Source organism: Denticeps clupeoides, chromosome 2 (assembly GCF_900700375.1).
Source record: "Denticeps clupeoides chromosome 2, fDenClu1.1, whole genome shotgun sequence".
Classification (NCBI taxonomy): domain Eukaryota; kingdom Metazoa; phylum Chordata; class Actinopteri; order Clupeiformes; family Denticipitidae; genus Denticeps; species Denticeps clupeoides.
Genome location: NC_041708.1, coordinates 6,255,391 through 6,275,752, shown reverse-complemented (window position 1 = coordinate 6,275,752; position 20,362 = coordinate 6,255,391). Strand labels below are relative to the sequence as shown.

Genomic DNA, 20,362 nt, shown 5'->3' with positions numbered 1-20,362 from the left:
AATCCCGATCCGCCAAGGTGCCACAGAGGTGCCACTGAGCAAAGCACCGTCCCCACACACTGCTCCCCAGGCGCCTGTCATGGCTGCTCACTGCTCACCAAGGGTGATGGGTTAAATGCAGAGGACAAATTTCACTGTGTGCACCGTGTGCTGTGCTGCTGTGTATCACATGTGACGATCACTTAATTTTACTTTTAATGAAGGGATGAAGGGACTGCAGAGGTATCTAATACAGACAGATCTGAAGAGCTCTCGCCGGTTCCATTTCGGTTTTTATCACACACTCCCCCACAAAATGAAAAGTTCTCCGGTGAGAAAGTGGCCAGGTGACCGACTCTTAATGGACGAAATTAAAGGCTTCGATGAACTGAAGGGTGCAATTTGGTCGGCTCGCGTTCCTTCCGGCTTTTGAGATCCAGGGAGGCGGCCAGGATGGCCGTGGGGTAGGCGAGGTCGGTGAGTAGGATGGTGATCGGTCAGTGAACCCTATTACCCTGCCACAGTGCCCACACCTTTCCTCTGACCATACACTCTGAGTGCCAAGGAGAAAAAATACAACCCAGCATGCACCTGGCTACTTGAATGTGGATTCGTTATAGCCAGACTCTGAACCATTTCTATTTCAGATCATGATTGATGATCATCACGCTGCCATTAAAGTACAGGGGGGCTTGTCAAAATGATTAAAAATGAAATCTGTTATGATGATATGTTTTCTACTGAATACCCTGTATTACTTCAGGACCTTCCACATGCCCTTTGTAGATTTTGAAACCCCAGTGCAAGTCACATGATGTTTTGAGATGACATGAAAGATATGCTGGCCAGATTATTGCTCTGTCTTGTACGAGATGAACGATGAAGGACAGGACATGCGCTTTTGTCATCATCTTTTTTGCCGAGACACAATTAAAATGTTTTGTTCAACTGCTGGCCGTTATTTAGTCAACTTAATTGGAAAACAAAATCCATTATGCTGCGTGTTGGAAATATCACAGTGAATTTAATTACCTTCCAGTGTCATTTTTCAGTCACGCTCTCGCAGCAGCGGGTGCTTGCCTGTATCGTCCTTTCTCACAGGGATGCGGGCCTGCTTAAACGTGAAATTCGAAACATTCACTCTAAATAATCACTTCCTTTAGCCCAAATTTTTACTTTTTAAATTAATTGTGCCATTGTATCTGATCAGTCAGATAATTACAGTTTTTTGTATTTATTAAATGCCTTTATATAATAACCATACAAAAGTTAAACTTTTTACACCTTAAAAAACTCCAGGATCTCCGGTCTCCTCCACGCCTCCAAAGGCATGAATTGTCCGTCGGTGTGTGTCTCTATGTAGCCGAGTTATTTTAGAATTCATAGATTGGTGTTTAATGCGGCATTCCTTTTTTTGTGTAGAACACACAGGTCCAATATACATCATCCTAACATTGTTGTGATACGGCTGAGCGGCGTGACGACACACCCTCCATTACCTGCACAATTCAGGCCACAGAATGGTCCTCCCAGTGCCTGCTTAAGCCGTTCTTAAAAATTTCATCTGCCAGCCCAGGAGGCCACAACGACGGCTATCATACCAGCACCTGAGCTCTGTTGGCATTATTAAAATTTTACATTTGGAGATGATATTGTCATGATTGCTCAGCACGCTGTGCTCTTTTTTTTTTTTTTTTTTATTGCAGAGATTATAGTCTGAAGGAAGAGCACCGCAACTATCCGCTAATGTGTCCACAGGGGAGAGCAGGCGAACAAAAAAAAACAACAACAACAAAAATATCATGGATATTCAAGGACGTTTCCCCCTCCGCAACCCCATTAGCGGTATCAGCACCCGTGTATGAAAGTGCTAATATGACAAGGTGTCTGCTGAATGCTTAATGCGCCACAGGCTTCACGGGCCCCCACTGCAGCACCGGCGCGGAATCATTTGTTTCGCCTGTTTGGGTCGCGGGATGATTGATTTGGACAGTGTTATTGGACAAGATTACACACCGCTCTCTCTCAGGATAACGTCAATCCACCGATGTCAGTCCACTGGATCTTTCCATCGCTTGTTTATTGCATTAAGTGTTTTACATTAAGTGGCTGTAATTTTTGTTTTTACATTTGTTAATATTTCATACCTTCTGTCCTCTGCACTTGGCGACCAGCAACACAAAGACAAAGACATCAGGTGATTATGTATTGTTTTCAGAAAGGAGGAGACTGTCCTTTTACACGGTCACAGATTTTTTCCGTTTGCTTAAATAAATGCATTTTCATTGACCTTGTCTCGTGTCTGACCCACTGAACTCCCTCCTGATAGCTGTGTATCGCCCGTCCAGGAGGTTGAAAGCCGCACTTTCAGTCGGTCCCTCACTCAATAGGCTGTCTGATAGAACTGATGGCCTGGCCCATACTCCACTCAAAGAGCGATTGTCTAAAAGAATGAAATTCACCGCTTACTGAGAAAGTATAGATGTTCAGCACTTTCTTGTTGGGGCGGGGCTTCTTTATGACCTGACAATGGACTTGTCTTGGAGTGTCGTCAGAAGGGTGCATGGAGGTGTGCCTCTGTGTTGCGATGGAGTCGTTTCACGTAAAAGCTGACAGCCCGTTGTGTACCTGGAATCATTCTCCCTTTGTACTTTTTGGCAATTTCCAAAGAACAGAACTGATTCCCCAGTAAAAAACATTAACCCCTGAATGCTATTGCAGTCCTTCCATATCCCCCATTCTGTGTCTGTAGTCTATCTAGCAGATGCATTAATAAAATATTTTTAGAGGAGCTGTCTCTGCTTCTAAATTCTGGGACTGCCACATAATTGAATGTGGGCATTTAATAGCTTTCAGACTTTTGCCATGTGTGTCAATTATATGTGAAATCTGTTTTTGAGGCTCATATAGTTCCAAGAATTTCATAATGAGTAATCATGTTGCATTGTTATCTATATATGACAGATAAACTGACAGTAAACTTATTGATGGCACTCAATAGGTAGGAACAAACAGCGTTAAAAATAAAGTGTTCAGAATTCAAAGTATTGGGGTCACCAATTTACCTATTACACATGCCTTCAGATGGCAGATCTAGGAAGAAATCTCTCCCAACATGAGGAGAGCATGCAAACTCCACATACATGAGCCAAGATCTCAACTCCGAACCTTGGAGGTTGTGCCCACATTGATCAACAAAAGCTTTGCCACGGTGGCTTAATCAGTTGCCTGACATAACTACTACTCCTCAAGATTTTCATTCTTATTTAATATCTGTGCAGCTACTGCATTAACAATATGTAATAATGGAATAGCACAGGGCAGCAGCCACCATTCATTCACACCAGAAAGCATTTTACCCACAACGCTGTCAAAGGTGTTCCGATTGGTTGATAAGATTAAACGTAACCAGCCTGAGATGGAATCAGGACCAAACTGACAAGGGCAATAGAGAGCAAACACGGGCCCTGGATGAGAGTGACTCAATGTGTCATGGCAAACAGTAATAGTCTAATAGCCACGCAACAACATAGAATGCGGCTTAATGCAGGCCATGGATATAGAAATGTAGTCCATAGAGTTTGTATTGTAATTGTGATTGTAGGTGTTCATGAAATGTTTTCTACTTCTTATGATGTACATTCTTCTGTGTCTGAGGGCCTTATGAGGGCCATCATATTGGATATTTTAGAGTCTGGATATTTTTGTATATTTTAGATATTTTTGTAAAGCTTTTGAAACCTCTGTGGGGAAAAAAAAGCTGGTAAAAATGCAGCATTTTGTTTTCTTTGTGATGATCTTGTTAGTTGCCTTACTTTCCGTTGGTGTTGGCATTGGTCTTGTTGCCCTGGCCAGACTGAGCCATTTGAGTGGACACATTAATAAGGTCCGGCACTGATGAGATGCCTCATTAGCCGCAGAGCCGCATGCTCCCCGTACAGCCAGAACGGCAAACTCTGACATCTGCGTGACAGCGGCCGAATGAGCGACTCTGTTTGTGAAGGGTGAGACATGAAACCAAATTGATTTCCGTAACTCCCAGTTCTTCTGTGAGAGGCAAAAATCACGTTTTGATTTTGCTCTGAAAAGATTGCCGCAGGACACGTTTTATTTGGTTGAACGGGCAAGTCTCCAAAAAAATGAATTAATGATTAGAGTCATCTTACAACTCACTCCGATATGCACAGAACACAGTTTATTATTAGTATATAAATGATGTATGCAGTGATGCTTATAGAGGTTCATACTTTCAAAGCTGCTCTACAGTACCACTACAGAAATGGTTTGTATTATGACAGGGAGCCAGACACCACAGACACACAACCATTCGTATTGGGTCTCCAAAAAATGTTGGTACAAAACCAATGAAAAGGTAACATGAAATGATACGACTCTCTTGTAAAACGTGGACAACCAACAAAAACAAATGTGAGTCTACTTCTCTGTCCTTGGTGACCCGACCACAAATATAGCATTCTAGATGTCTGGTCACAGTCGGTGATTGACCTTGTTCACACATTGTGAATGGTGATTGCCAATCTTAAGGCCAGTTTGCCTCCAGTTGGAGATTTTGATCGCCCTTAATGTCATGTAGTCTGGACAAGGCGATAGGCGGTGTCTGAATCATTATCAAAACACCAAATAAAAGAGCATCCGTTCTGGAAATGATGTCGTCTTTCTAGTATATTGCTAAAGATTAATTAATGAACACTTCACTAAGAGAAATTCTCCATGTCATGATAGTGTTTGAACAAGACAGGCAGGACAGTTTGTCACCTCTATTGTCTGCTTTCTTGCGTAGACAGATTTAGGTACTTTCTGAAAATGGGCAAATGTGAAAACCAGAGAAAGGCATTTGCATCCCCAAAGGCCAAAAAATGGACACTGCCTTGCAGCAAGTGTTTGCACACCTCTCTGTTGAGAACATAAGTTGGGGACAGCGGTGGCCTAGCGGTTACGGAAGCGACCCCGTAATCAGAAGGTTGCCGCTTCGAATCCTGAACCGTCCCCACATAATGCTCCCCGGGCGCCTGTCATGGCTGCCCAATGCTCACTGAGGGTGATGGGTTAAAGGCAGAGGACACATTTCGTTGTGTCACCATGTGCTGTGCTGCAGTGTTTTACAATAACAATCACTTCACTTTCACTTTTTAAGTTGGAAGCAAAGGCATAGGAATCTCACATGTACTGCTACCACTGGGACGATCTAATGATTTTCAGTGTCCCTATACCACCCCCCCACACCCACACACACACACATACACACACACACAAATAAACTGCAATGTGTTCAACTGAAGTATTCAGTCCTTAATTACTTCATCATTTTAAAGACACATTTATTGATGTTGTACAAGTATAGTGAGATGTTCTAAGACTAGTAGAAGATGGACCTTTGCACCGCTTAGCAAAAACAATTAACCTTATGCTGTTCATGGGGAATTGAGCCTCTACATTCCTAGAAACCACTGCTGATCACAGGGTTTTCTGTGGTTTTGGTGCAATGTTTTCAAGTAGTGGCCCAAATCCATGGAACAATTTCCATTGACAATATCTAAGGCCGTTTTATGTATTCTGTAAAGGCAGTAAACCCGACACTGAAGCCTATTGCACTCTTTTTGTTTATCTGTGTGGGGAAGATGGGCTCTTTGCGTATGTATATGTCTGCGTTGAGGTGAGGGGGAGGGCACTCCTTCCTCTCCACAGCTCCCATAAGTCATTAGCATTCCACTGACACCAGACCTTTGGCGGATCAGTGGATTCGTAATGAAAGACAAAATATGGACTCCGCACCAAGGACGCGATCATTATGGATGAGGGTGGGAGGCACGGCCCCGGCTCTTCCCTTCTGCTAATGCAAACACTGGTTTTCGAGTTTATCCCTTGATGTTTAATCCGACCCGGACAACAAGCCTTTGGGTTCTATTTGTCTCGCTTTGACTTTTCCATCTGTAGCCGAGCAACAGCAGTGATTCCTCCGCGATTACAACTTAAGGCACGTCTCCTTTCTTTCTTGCTACTGCAAGGAGTAATATCTTATCCTGCCCAACAGAAATGCAGTAAACCCATCAAAGAATAGGTGTCCCATTTGTTCATGAATCCAAGCGGCTACACCCTCATTCCTTGCAGAAGGTTAAGAGTCGTCAGGGACTTTAAGATTTACGTTCAGAGGCCAGTATGTGGCTGACTGTCATTACAGACTTATCTGCTGTCCCAGGTGCCCTCATGTTAGAGCCAATTATGCCTCCTTTCAGGTGAGAGCTGCCACTATCTGGGATTTCGATAAACAGCAGACTGAGCTCGCCATATTCAACTAATTCTCTCCTTTAATTCTCCCTCTTCATTGAGTGATTGTCTGTTGCCCCTTGATTTCCATTTGGGAAACCCATGTCCTCTGATAGGCTTGCTAGCGCCCTGATACCTGTGCTTTTGTACTTTGTTTATGAGAATTTGTAAAAGTTTTCTTTGGTTTTATTTCCTTGAATTTGAGAACCGCTGCCCCTCATAGTAGTAGCCTAGTGGGTAACACACTCGCCGGCGAATGAGAAGACTACTAAATCAAAACTCCACTAACTACCATTATGTCCCTGAGACATTAAACATTTATTTTTTTAACTTTAAGACATTTATTATTTCAACATTTATCAGGAAAGATCTGCTTTTGCCAACATTAATTGCTCCTTATCTTTCAAACTGGTGCTTATTTGCTCCTTCCATTTTATATGAATTGAAACATAATTAAATGTCATGCATTCGATTAACTACACCAAGGTTTGGTTTATATAAATCCTGAGGAACCCTTTGACCTTAGACTAGTGAAGCAGCTAGTGCTGCGCCTAGCACCATAATCATTTTTTTTGTCAGAAAAATGATTATGCATTATTTAGTATATGGACTTTTCATAGCAGAAAGTTAATGTGTGCATTAAACTACAACATCATGCCTCAACATCATGCCTTTTGTGGTTTTGATTTTTATTTTGAAAGTCTTGCTCTGAATACATATGCATATAAACCTTGGGTTACAGGAGGGGTGGGATGTTGATCAGTACTGGCTTGGGTTGGGAATCATTACTTGAACCTAATTAGAAAACAAATGGTGGACAGAAAACAGAAAAATGCAAACGGCGCAGATATGGTGGCATAAACAGATGCAACGGCTCGAGGCTCTTTGTCTCTGTGTTTAGTAGAGGTACGAACCTTCCCTGCTCTCACGATTCGATTTGATTACGATTATCAAAGCTGTTGCCATTCAGTCCGTGCTCACATTTACTGGTAGTAAACCTTTACATGCACATGAAATTAGTCGTCTGGCCCGGTCCTGTGGTCTTTTTATTTTTTAATTTTGTATTACGTAAAAGCAGTAACATGTGTAATGTAACCATAATAAATAGATGGCACAATGGAAACACCAGCAGCATTCCAAGATTCTCTTAATTCGTTGCGGGCCTCTGTTGTCTACATGCTCTCACCAGAGTTTCCTCCACTAAACCCTGACCTCCAACCTGAAGCCACAAAAGCCAGAAAATGCCTGGTTCAGACGTCCGTGGCTTCAGGTGAGCGCGAAATCAACACGGATCATTTTTCTGCTTTCAGACCAAACATGACGTGCTGCACTTGCCACGGGGCTCAACGTGAAAAAATATGTCAAAACTCCCAGTACAGCGATAATGTCATGTTGTAGTTCTCTGGACACTCAGAAACGATTAAGATCAGCTTTTCCTCTATTCCCGCTTCATGTGTGTGTTTCAAAGTGGCAGTTCAGGCAGCCACAGCACTACTTTTTAACAAGAACTTTTATGCCACCAGAAAATCACCAAACCATGTCATTATAATATAATCTGCACTGCATCGATGCAGAATCATCCTCATCTGCATCACGATGCATCGATTAAATGATTAATTTCAAACCTCTAGTGTTTAGTTAGGATGACCAGATGCCCTCTTTTCACTGGACATGTCCTCTTTTTGAGACCTGAAAATTGCAGTCGACCGGGGTTTTAAAATTGAGTTTTTGAGTTGCTTACACATTCATTACATCATAGGCCTACTACACGCCTATTCTCTTCCACTCGTACTAGTGGATTAGTTTTCCGCCCACTCACACTACTGAAAGAATTGCTAGCACACCCACGCTAAGATGTCCTCTTTTTCAACAAGCTCAAATCTAGTCACCCTAGTTTAGTGTACATGTGTGTGCTAGTATTAGTTTATTTAAAAAAAAAACATTGTTTTGCTGATATGGACAATTTTTCTTATTTTATTCCATCTTTAAGTTTTTGCTTGAGTAAATTTGTTTTGTTTTATTTTTTAATTGTATAATTACCTAAAATTGAAAATTATAACTAAATGTTGTGCACAACAATGTGATTAATTGTGATTAAAATAATTAATCATTGTTCAGCACTAGTAATTACACAGGAAAAAAAGAACACACTGTGGCTCTTCACGGATGTTGGTTTAGACAGCGTTGGTTATGCAGACAGCGTAAAGCACAAAGAGTTGGGGCAGTGGTTGGCCTAGCTGGTAAGGAAACAGACCCGTAATTGGAATGTTGAATCCTGAATCGGCAAGGTGCCACCGAGGTGCCGTCCCCACACACTGTCCCTGGGCACCATGCCCACTGCTCCCGCAGGGGATGGCTTAAACGCAGAGACCACATTTTTTACCATGTGCACTGGGAGCTGTGCTGTGGTGCGTCACATGTGACATTTAATAACTTTCACTTTCAGAGTTATATTTTCGGAGACAGATCTGCATTTACCTTTCGGCCTAGTCAAGCACATAGACTGAAATGGCCACTTTAGGTGATTCCCCATTGTTCCCGCTGCACTAGCTGTCAAATACAATCGGAAATAAAATGGCAAAAATGCATAACTAAATATATAACCGGCGGGCATTTGAAATTCAGCAAGTGGCGGGTGCAAACGGGGGGAGGGGTTGTGTGACGTTGACTTAACAAATGTCATGAGCTGAGCTGCCAATATCGAAGCTTACTCTCAACAGCTCTTTGGAAAAGGGCCAAATGAATTTGAAATGCCAGAGCTTTTATAACCTTTAATCAATACTGCGACGGTGCCGGCGCGGGACCCATGTGTTTAATGGAAATGACTGAGCTGCTCTGGCTCACCCACCCACTCATGAATAAGTTGCCATTATCCATATTCCTTAAAAATAACAGACCACAGGCGTGAGCGAACAATGCCTGACATAAATTTGCATTTTTTTTTTTCTTTGACTTTTATTCTTCGGCTCAGCATGCATGCATGTCTGTATTTTTAGATTCAATAAAGGTAGGTGAAAATTGTATTTTGACACATGAATCCAATTTGCATTCCAGAGATGCAGGACAAAAATAGGATTTATTTTTTTGTTGTTTTTGAGACATACTTCTTTCATCCAGAGGAGGTCATTGAATGTTTGACCTTTGCCATTTTTTGCTGGTGAAAAGACTAATGCAGCAATTCATACAATATAATTAGCATTTATGAATGACATTTAACCTTGTAACCTCTTCCTGTACCCACTATTCTAAAATATTGTAATAAAATGTAACAAACTACTTTTTAATAGTGTAATCAGACAGGTGTAAAGAGAAATGGCTCTTCTTTCATTTTGATGGCTCTTCTTTCAAATTAGCATTTATTTGATATTGATGTGCTGGCATTGTCCTACTTCATGTCATTTGTGGGCATTGGACAATTATTAATGAAAAGAAACAGAAATTATGTTTCAAATGTGGAATCCAATCCAAAGCTAGAGAGAGAGAGAGCTTTGGATTTATATACAGACTTGGTTCAAGGTAAGGTGATAAATGACAGTGTCACACCACTGCCAGAGGGCATTTAAGCCGGGTGCCTCTGGGTTTCCGTCCCTTGAACTTTGGCATGTCTGTGGTCACCTTTGCCTTGTCCTTGACATTTGTATGTAAATCTTCCCCCTGAGAGTCCTGTCTTTGGTGTGTCTATTGATGTTTTGCTCATCAAGGACTAGACACATAAGGCAGTGACATTGAGTGTAAAGGTAAGGTTTGTTTTAGTGTAATTCCAAGATGAAGAGTAGACATATTAAAATAAAATGATGGATACTTCTTGGTGTGAAAAAACATTGAGCTTCCTTGACATTCAGCTTTCCAAGTTGCGTGGTCACATCAGTAACACCTCTAGAAGAAGCACTCCAGTTCGTGCTCTGAATAATAAATGCAGCATCTGTGGTCAACAGCTGTAACACTGCATCCGCTTGTTCCCAATGACAGCAGATACAGTGGCACGCTAAGGGAGCACAGAAGGGCCATGTGTTCTGCTTTTACAATGCTTCCAGTCCTAAAAATGGACATTAAATTAACACAAGAGCTGATTAAGTATTGATGCAAGCATGTCCCACAATCTGCCACATGAGTAAAAACTCACAAAAGCCAGACTCAGGTTTTAGGTTTCTAGTGAATTATTTCTTGATTTATAGTACAGTGGGTGCAATAAACTATTAAAGACTTTTTTTTTTTATTCCTCTATTATGTCTTTAAAAAAAGAAAACCCAGATAGATGTGTTAACTTAAATTAATTTGGAATTTATAACCTATACATTTATATTTTTACATTATAATATGTTTACCAAAAAAAAAATTATTACCTGCTGTAAGAGTATTGAAATATTCTTAACATATTGTGTTACAAGGGATGGCCACTGTTCGGCGTTCTGAGTTAAACAAATGTTACAGCAATATTTCAGCATTTAATATTCACCATCACCATGATAGATTCATTGTTGCACTTCATTAAACACGTAATTGGGAAAATTATATTTCACCATAATTGTGTTGATAAAATTGAAAACGACACAAGAAACGTGACTGAGCTGCAGGTAAATCATCTCTTAATTCAAGCAAAACATGATATTTCAATAGAACTACTGCATCTTGCACCCATTTAAAGAAAATCACATTTAATGTTGTTTCATTCTTATTTAGCAATTAGTCAATTTTGAAGAATTAATTCTCTGGGAATAGTTTTTCAATATAAAAAAAATAACAATTTTACTAGTGGTAACAATAAATTCTCAAGCCATAAACATCATCATATGTTCCTAATGTTCTTCAAGAATCTTTGTGCGGCAGGACAAAGTTCAGGACAAAGGCATTAAAATGTAAATGTACATGTAGCTATCTAAACTGTACATGGTCTTTGTAAGACCCTAATGGACAATGTTATCGGACAATATTATGGGAATCGCACCAACTAACAAGTGTCTGAGTTCCAGTTAACAGAGGATAACCAGTTGCTAATGGGCTCTTTGTTATCCTGGGTGGCTATGAGACGTGATCTAGAGAAAGCGATGGGCACCAATGTCCAGCCAAATGCAGGTGGCAGGCAGGCCGAGGCATGTATTTCAGTGAAAACTCTCAAACGACAGCCCGATCATTACAAAGATGATTTCTGCACTGTGCCTGCATGCCGATTAATTGGGGGAGGAAGTACTCCTTCTCGTCCACAATGAACTTTGTATGGGTGCGCATGAATCCACAGTTGGAATTAGTAGTGTAGTTACAGTGGGAGAACAGGCCCATAAAGCCTACAAAAACAATAGTAAAAGTCTCCCAGTAATTGAAGTTTGCCATTAAAATGACGGATGGAGCAGCTTGTTTGTTTGCGCACCGTGGCATATTCGGCAGAAAGATCATTAAAAACACCCCGTGAGATGTGCATGCTTATTGAATCACGCCACTTCCAGAAGACCTTGGCAGAAGTCTGGGGTTTCTCTGTGTCGTTTGTACCCAGCACGTCCTGCCATTGTTTTTTTTTTATGATGTTTTACTGGGATGCAGTACCAGTATCTTTGAACTGGCACTTTTTTTTTTGAGGTGCTAAGGTCAAGGTCAAGGTCAAGCGTCCTCATAAAATTAAAGAAGAAGGTTGTTATCTGTACCTTGAAGCAGAGAAAATATTTCGTTTTTGAGGGTGGAGCCCATTGATTAACAGATCTAACACAAGATCTTAATTCAGGTTTATTTTTACCTGCACCCCTCAAAACGTCACATGGGCAAGTATCGTGCTTTTTTGCCTTTGACTTTACATCGGGGAAGAAGTGCTTCAAACTGCTTAGCACCAGTTTAAAAATAATGCCAAAGGTCGTGAAAATTCTCACTAAACGAGTAAAAAAAGCTGTATTTGAAGGCTGTCGTGGTCTTTGGAGATGAAATTCAATTTGACATACAAATAGGCGTTGTTCCTACAAAACTGTGTCATTGGATTGAACCAACATTCGGAAAAGGGTCAAGAGAGCCTGTCCACCATGTGGCTGGCAAGGATGGCGTCACCGAACCACACAAGCATTTGCGCTTTTACTTAAGATGGATAAAAGGTCCAAGTGGCTTGCAAGTGGGTATGCAACTGTTAAAAATAGTGGTGACCATCTTGCATTAATTGTCTTATGTGTTAATTAATTGTGCTAATAATTAACACGTGTTTGCTAACAGTGTGTAATTGTGCGAGTGAGAAAAAAATAGATCAGCACACAGTTTTTCACAAAGAATTCAGACCTGAGCAATGGACGACATATTTAACAATAACTCAGTGGTGTGGGTTTCATGATGCATTCCCCGTCCCGGCTCCTCAGAGAGAATGAAAAAAAAACAACTCTGGAAGCCAGGGACTTTTAACATTCCTGTGGTTCAACAGGTTGCCTTGTGTGTGTGTGTGTGTGTGTGTGTGTGTTTGAGTCGATATGCATTCATGCAGGCGATCCTGGCCGGATAATGCATTTTCTTTTTCCCCCCTAAGAGAACAGTGCTATCTGGCCCGAGCTGACATGAAGGGTTTGTCTGCGAACGCTCTTTGACCCCTCTCCTCTTATCGGCTGGTGCAGGCTTTTTTTTGTCCCTTCTTTTTAAGCCATGGTCACGCATGCTAATGTGTGATGGGGAAGGGAAAAGAATAACCTGGATGCCCCTTGTGGATGTTAGACACAGAGATGGCTGCTCCCGATAGGGACTCATATGAGAACCTGGTCTTAAACCAGCGGCGAACGGGATGTAAAACGAATTGGTTATCATTAGCAGCCCCTATAGGTGTACTATGGCATGGTTGGCTAATTAAACCATTAGCATCCAACCGTGACCTGATCGTGGCTGATTATAAAGGGAAACATTTGCAATGTACCACTGGTACTATTAAACCCCGGTGAGAAACTCCACCGGGTTTCCTGTTATCACACTGGCAGATAACTAGCAGTGAAAATGCAATTAAACTAAAATAAAAACTAAAAAAACTAAATTCAAGATGGCATTCCAAGGGTGGAGCATTTCATTGTGTAGCACCGAGGGTGCCTTTTTAAAAATGCCGCTTTGGTCCTTTTTGTGGGGGTCCACTTTCATCTTTAAGATTCATAATTCCCTGCGGCCTTGCATGGCTTCCAGACAGCCTGCGTTGACACGATTGTACATGTCCTAGTGAGATTAGTTCAGTGTAATTGGATAAATGAACTTTTGGTGAACAATTGGTGCCAAATATATTTTTATATATTTTATAATATATTTTTTTAACTTTGAAAGATAGCGTTCAATGAATTAATTAATTTATTTTTAAAATAAAGGGCTAAATCTACAGTAAGTACAGTGCTTATTTATAGAAGTCTGCAGTGACCTCTTTCCATTTCCGGCTCATCATACAGAGCCGAAGGAAATAAGATTTGACGCATGTAAAAATCCTTTTATCTTTCACTCTGGGGTGACCACAGAGCTGTCAGATCTGGAGAAGAAGGTGGTTGTGGTCCCAAGCAATGCAGGTGCCTCTGACGCAAGCACTTGAAGGATAAAAGCAGCTTGAAGGTTCTAGAAAGTGCACTGCTGATGTTATTCATATAAGGACGATGACGGTAGCACATTTAGAAACTACTGGGTTTAATGGGTTTAGTCAAATGATGCAATATTTGCACTGTGAGTGTCAGTGAAACTAAAGGCTGAGCCAGCTTTTTCATGCCATATTGTATTAAACGGTATTCTAGATAGTATATGGATAGTAAAAACAAATAAATGCAAATTGGGTAGATGGAGCCAATACAAAAGTTTGTATAGAGCATTATTTGTATAGAGCGTTATAATAAAAAGAAAAAAAAAGAGGTGTTATGATATGTTTGCACCGATGTTGGCAAATTATTTGTACTTTGTGAAAGTAAAGTGATTGTCATTGTGATACACTGCAGCACAGCACACGGTGACACTTTTTTGGTATGAGATTTCACAATTGTCCAAAAAATGTGATTCAGCGGCCAATATACTATGCTTTGCTTCTATTTGGAACAGCAATGGCACAGGGTCAGATTTAGGGTGTTTGTTACTTTTCTTGTGAAACGTGCCCCCAGAAACGGCTAAATGGCTCTGCTGTGAAGGCAGTACGTGTGAACTTTGGTCAGCAGTGGGGCAGAAGCCCATAGATGCTCCGCCAGCACAGCAAATTCCACTGATTTTGTGAGCTTTGTATTGGTATTCTTGTTGAAGACTAGAAATAGTCTTCAGACTTTGCGCCGTTGCTGTACCCCCGTGGCCCGGCCTTTTCTACTTGTCCTTTTGTTTCTAAATGTTAAAAGTGGGTTTCTTTACAGCTATATTTGTATTGAGCCGCTAAAATAAGTTCAAGGTCCCACTATGGGTAATGTCAGTGAGGGGCTGCAATCTCATCTAAAATAAGTCCAACAAACTGAACACAAGAGGTAGAAATTATGAAATTATGATATCATTTTGGTATCGTGCTGAAAAAAAAAAAAAAGTATAAACACTCAATGGCCAAAAAAACAGCCCCTAAAAATTCTGTCTGAAGTGTAATTTCCGTCAGATGGATGAAGACCTCGCAACTTGTAGAACCGCGTGATGAGTATGTGCAGCTTTGCGATCTTGTCGGACTGGTGGTGTGTGGGGTTGCTGCTTTCATCACCATTGTTCTGCAGCGATCTGGTCCTCGCATTTTGTTCTTCTGTTGCTTTGATTTTTTTCCCCCGACATGCAGGGAGATGCATTCTTCTTCTCCCTCTTTCTTTTCTTTTCTTTCTGTTGCCGAGGCTTTAAAAGACCTCACATGGGTAAATGGCTTTTGAGAAGAATACCGGGATGTTTCATGTCTGTGCCTTGTTGTGTTGAAGAGCGCTGTATTCAAATGACCATTCAGGCTGCTCACATTCAGCTCTGCTTCCCTCCTTGGCAGCTGTTCCGTGAAGGTGGTTTGAATACGGCCGGCCGACAGCGGGAAGAGAGGATAAGCTCCACTCACCTCTCTGTCTCTCTCTCTCGCTTTTTGGTCCCATTGTTTCAATATAGGACTTTTACATTTGCATGAAATAGTGGACCCTTAGGACCCTTTATGTAAAGTTAATACCCAGTTCTATGAAAGCCTGGAAAAATCTTCAATGCTGTGAAATCTACATTACCTCATGTTACATGTAAGCATAGTCATTAATCGTCATCTGTGATTAATTGAACATAAATGTAAGATGACACAACTTTTCAACATGTATTTAGGGATTTTTTTTTATATATGTTTGGTCTTTTATTATTTGGTCTTCAGAGCCATTCCTGTACTTGACATATTCTTTAAAATGATCCTCCTCTTTCTTAAAAGATAATACAGAGGCTTTCCAAATATGTAAAAACATTTTAGATATAATCAGTATTATGCTAAATATATGCAATCTTTATGTTAAGCCCTTTACATTCAAGGAATCAACACCACATAAACACACTCATATTTCTTGACTTAAGTATTAAAGGGTTAAATCATGTTTAGAATGATGTAATGTTTTCTGCTCAGTTAGTATCCATTTCTTTCTCTGTTATTGTTCTGTGACTTTGGGGGCTCTTGGAGCAAGTGGTTCTGTTCCAAGGGTTTCAACTCTGTCCTCTGTCTAAAGTTTTCACCAGTTTTGTTTTTTTTTTTTCCCGGACTTTGGCACTTGAGTGGTGATTCTGGAAGTTGGTGGTTGAGCTGTGGGTGTTCAGGGACCTTGCAAAAAAAGAAAGAAAGAAAGATGAGTGCAGCCTTGATCCGTCCACGGACCGAGTCTCATGTTCCCATGGGCTGCTTTCAAGCCTGACCCAAGGCCACCTCTAACCTCTGCTCAGAGTGAAGTTGAGAGACAGTCCAGGCGGTTTTCCTTGGAGATAACCATGGTGCTGGACACAATTGGTTTCTTTATGCCCACCCTATCTCTTTTGTTACATCAGCAACTCATTCATCTCAAATCATTGAATTATCTCAGCAGAGAGTTCCAGTTACAATTATTTTTAGTACAATTTCTTTTTATTGTACTCAAGGTTGAATCTTTTTTGTCCAAGTCCCAGTATAAGAACCCAGACTTTTGAAATATTATGGGTGCTTATGCAGTTTTACTGCAGAGTTTGCCAGAGGCACCACCACAAAAAACAACCAGTGTAATCAAAGCACTGAAGCCTAACGTGTCAAGCACTTAGTTTATATGCCTTTTACTGCATAAACATGCATCTGGAACCATGCAGGCTCCTGACATCCCTCATGAAGACAGTGAGATTCTGGTACGGTTCTGCACAACAGAAGAAAATGATCCTTGGGCTAACTCTGCTGCAATTCATCAAATGTTATTAGTTTTATTTAATATTGTGTACGGTCCCTCATAAATAAAGTCAAACAAAAAAAAAGGACGCCCTGCGGTGGGCTGGCAACCCCGCCCTGGGTGAGGCCCCCCGCCCTGCGGCTGATGTCCCTGGCTGGGTTCCATAACTAGCAATGGAAAGTGAGTAAGTGAAATACAATGGAATAAAAGAAAATAGTGTTATTGTTAATGCCAGTCTTATTCTTGTCACCTAATTTTAATAAAGTGTTCTGTTGGGCTTGATTGACAGACCGCTTCCCTATAAATGTGCTGATGGGATTATCTTCCAAATCATCTAATGTGATCTAATCAAATTATGAACCTCTTAAGATCCAGCAATGACCACATAGTCCATTAAGACATTTATTTAAGTATTGTGAGAGAGAAGATGTCTGTGCTGATGATGAGACACTGTTGCTTCAGCCTCCTGTGAATCCCCTCAGACCCATGCTTTCAGTAGGTCCAACATGGGGCTCGTGGTAGAGGAAGGTCCAAATCACATCATTTAGAATATATAGCAAGAATAAAGGGTTCCATTCAAACAGCAGAATGAGTTAAATGAATCATTACAAAGTATAGGACAACTGAATGTATTTAAAAAGTTTGATGAACGCATGCCTTTGAAACACTAGCTTTAAGCTTTGATGGAAATGTTCCATTTTTGATGTTCAGAGCAGGCTGTGGAAGGCTGAAGTGAAAGGCGATTTTCTACACTAGAGGTGCTGGTTCTATCTGCCCAAAAAGCCAATCAACTGCATGGTAGTGACTAAAGGGGGAACATATTAAGCCGGTTGCACGGTGACATTGTTAGACATGCATGTAGAGAAAGAAAAAACATTTAAACATAATTCTATTTATTTATTTGATCACTTTTGACTGTTTTAATGTCTTGGTGTGAATTGAAAGTTACATTTCTGATTCTATTTCCTGTCATTTGGATAGGATCCTGGCCTTGTTAGGTTGGGCAACATCTAATCATAACTTTAACAGGCTGACACCCTTATCCTTCCTGTGATGTTTGGTGCAGATTGGGTGTTGCATGAGCAAAGGACAGCTACTTTTACTTCCATGGCGAATCACTGAAATTCACCGCAACAAAACGGTCAAGCTATACAATGAAAACACATAATTTCACACATAATCATAAATTGGATTACATTTTTTTGTTGAAGTATACTTCTACAGACAGTTACCTCTTCATATGTTCTCTGATCAGTCGTTCCGCAGCTGGGGTTTTACTGAAGTTTCCTACTAAAGCCATAATTGATACCCATTTAATATGTTGTTTTGAGAAACATCCCAAATATTCACGTGAATTCTATCTCTCTCTTTGTCACAATAAAAACTCATGCAAGTCGACTGATATTTTCACTTTCTTTAGCTTTCAGGCGTCTATATTACACACACTGAACAAGGTTAAATAAGATCCAACATGTGCAAATATAAAACATTTTACCACTGTAAAGATTTGCCTTCGAATAAAAAAGAACGGGTTTGAGTAAAACGCCAGTCTTCATGCATGATATGTGTATGTATATGTTTTTTTTCTTTGCAGCAAATCAATATCATGCATGTGTTTTTTTTTATTAACCTATATTTACCGTTTTTATTAGCAATTAGCTAATAATAAATTGTATTATTAGCTAATTTCTAATAAAAAGGGTTGCCTTGTGAAAATGGCTTGTGTTTTATGCTTAATTTATTCATTTTTTACTAGCATTATTTGGCCTGAAATATTTCCTGGGATGTTTTGTGTTCTCTACAGTTTCTGAGATTAACCTTGTGTCCCTATGAAGGCTAAATGAAAGCTCCTTACTGTTTTATTTATAAAGCAAATGCATCCATCATTCTAACTATTCTCTACAAAAAGGATCTTGAAGGACCTTACTGGTCATATGATGTCTTCTCACGCATTTAAAGATACAGCATGAATGCAGGACAAAGGCCACATGGCCTTCATCAGGGCCCTTTCAAACAAAGCCGCAAAGAAAACGGCAAATGAAATGTTAGACAATGGCAATAATAATGGGTAAACTGGGTGCCTGTGTTACCAAGAACATTTTCTTTTTGTAGGATACAATTTTCACGACCAAATAATAGAAATGTAGTCCAGTGTGAGCCACATACGTTGTTGCTCATCCATCAGAACGTGTTTTTACAGCCTCACAATCAGCGCTGTCTTGCCGAAACCCTCCAGTCAGGCAGGTCAGGCCCCTCAGAGCCCAGCAGTGCCAGTTAATGCAGATGAATAGGAGTCCTGGGACAAAACAGGAGGCAGGACTCCTATTGATGGAGCCACACGCCAAAGCGGGGTTTTTAATTAAGTGAACAGCAAATTAAAACTCAATTGGCCTTGAGTATTAACGGAGCAGACAATGAGCAGCCCCCCTTTTTTTTTGTCTTGCGTCAGCGATTCATTTGGCGGCTTGCACGTAAAACCCTTTTCCCTTTGTTTGAAGGCACATTTTTCTTTCTCTTCTTTCTCACCCCTCTAATTTGGCATGCGCCCTCTGAAGTTTCACACAACTTTTAATTTTACTCTTATTTTATTTAGCTACAGCCAGCCCCCCGATAATCAGGCAGCTGAGCAAATCCAATTTCCCCAACGTCGTCCACATCCGGACCCCGAAATGAAACAAGGGACCTGGGTGGGGATGTGCTGCCCACGTTTTCTGTTTGTGCGTGTGTTTGTGGGTGTTTCCGGACACTTCCACTAGAGAGGGAGTGAGATCAATCCCATAATTCTTTGGAGGATGCTTTGAAGACTGCGCTTTAATTGCAACCTCATTAGCAGCATTTGTTTAAAAATTGAACCGTCGTTCTTGTACACAGAGGATTTACAAAAGGCCATCATTATTTCTCTAGAGGCCCATGTGCTGTGGAGGATAAGCCTGCTCGGCCCATTGTGGACCTGAGGAGAAGTCCTTTTGTCTCTGATTAAAGACAGAATTGGGGGGGGTTGTTGGGTAAGGGATGCTTAAAGCCTTGCTGACCTTTTCGAAATTCCTTACCCAATTGCCGGCAAACACAAATAATTTATCAATCATGTGCTGAAATATCTCCTCCATGGTGGGCTACAAGGATAGTGGTTCTGGTATTTTCATAAAGGTTACAGTCACAAAAGTAAATCTGAGGGATGCCTGACTGAGGGTCTTTAAAGGAAATCCAAATAGTCCAAGAGACCATTTTGGCCTTTAGGCCTCACTAATTTGAATGTAAGCGATTTGCATGGTAAAATAATACTATGTTGCTGTCTTCTAACACTGAAGGTGCCCATAGAAGGTGCCAGTAGCGACTGCTACATGGCGTTGGATTGAATCTAATTGGGAGGTATCGCTATTTGTAATTTTCTCTGTATTGTTGAGGTGAGAAAACTATTTAGGAATAATATAGGATTAATCCTAAAAAAGGATTAATGTGTTCCCGTTTTCGAACTTTAGGTTGTTTAATACATAACCTCATGTGTGTTATTTCATACTTCTGTGTCTTCAGTTTTCTTCTACAATACAAAAAAATGCAAGATCCATAAATGCTTATGTGTGTCCATACTGGTAGTGTACATCTTAGCAAATTGTACATCACAATAATTGTGTTAAAATGTTCAAGCTTTTTTAGGCTTGTGAAGTAAGAATTGCACTTTTGGTGAAGGCACAGGGCTCTTCGTAAGTTTATGAAACCCTTGTAATTACAGTTTTTGGTTTTACACAGAAGAAATATATAATATGTTTGTGATACCATACCATACCATATTTGGTCATGAAAACCTTTAACTC

The 20,362-nt window shown here is 40.6% G+C and overlaps 1 protein-coding gene and 1 long non-coding RNA gene across 3 annotated transcripts in view; one reads left to right on the top strand and one right to left on the bottom strand.

Annotated features, from left to right (window-relative positions):
* grid1b (glutamate receptor, ionotropic, delta 1b) overlaps positions 1 to 20,362 on the top strand; it is a 231,555-nt gene that overhangs the window by 95,238 nt on the left and 115,955 nt on the right. The gene's annotated exons all lie outside the window — the stretch shown is intronic.
* The window catches only part of LOC114784315 (uncharacterized), a 94,708-nt gene continuing 89,905 nt past the window's right edge, over positions 15,560 to 20,362 (bottom strand). Inside the window, exon 4 of the long non-coding RNA XR_003748844.1 lies at positions 15,560 to 15,964. This is a non-coding gene — a long non-coding RNA (uncharacterized LOC114784315). The remainder of the gene's footprint in view (positions 15,965 to 20,362) is intronic.